Source organism: Morone saxatilis, unplaced genomic scaffold (assembly GCF_004916995.1).
Source record: "Morone saxatilis isolate NCDOM2014 unplaced genomic scaffold, NCSU_SB_2.0 Contig15, whole genome shotgun sequence".
NCBI classification, from domain to species: domain Eukaryota; kingdom Metazoa; phylum Chordata; class Actinopteri; family Moronidae; genus Morone; species Morone saxatilis.
In genome coordinates, this window is record NW_023339707.1 from 6,843,806 (window position 1) to 6,844,297 (window position 492).

The following is a 492-nucleotide window of genomic DNA, read 5'->3' on the forward strand; positions in this document are numbered from 1 at the left end:
GTACAGGTCTATTTACCATTTACATTGGGATTTGGTAGTTTTAAAGCTTTTCCCTTGACAAGATGATTAATGTAAAGAAGTTTTTCAGAAGGTATACTTAACAAATGTATGACTGGCTGCTTACATAATAACACACTGAACTAGACTTTCTGTGAGCTATTAAAAACAGGAAACATGAAGACTCAAGCAGAAAGACACTGAGGCAATCAGTGCAGTAAAAATATGGTACGGTTACAGAGCTCTGCACTGAAAGTGAAACGCAGCCCGATTCACAACCATGACCCAACCTGGATGAACCCAACTGGTTCTGCCAAATCTGAAACCTGAACCAGATACCAAACCAGAGGATGCAATAATTGTTTTACCCAATTTAGTTTTTTATGCATGAGTGAAGGAAGTGTTTTGCAATAGACTGGCAAGCTCTGTTTTCCCAGCCTGAACCCTACATTTTGGGGGCCTTTTATTGCGTTTATTTGATAGTGACAGCTGAAG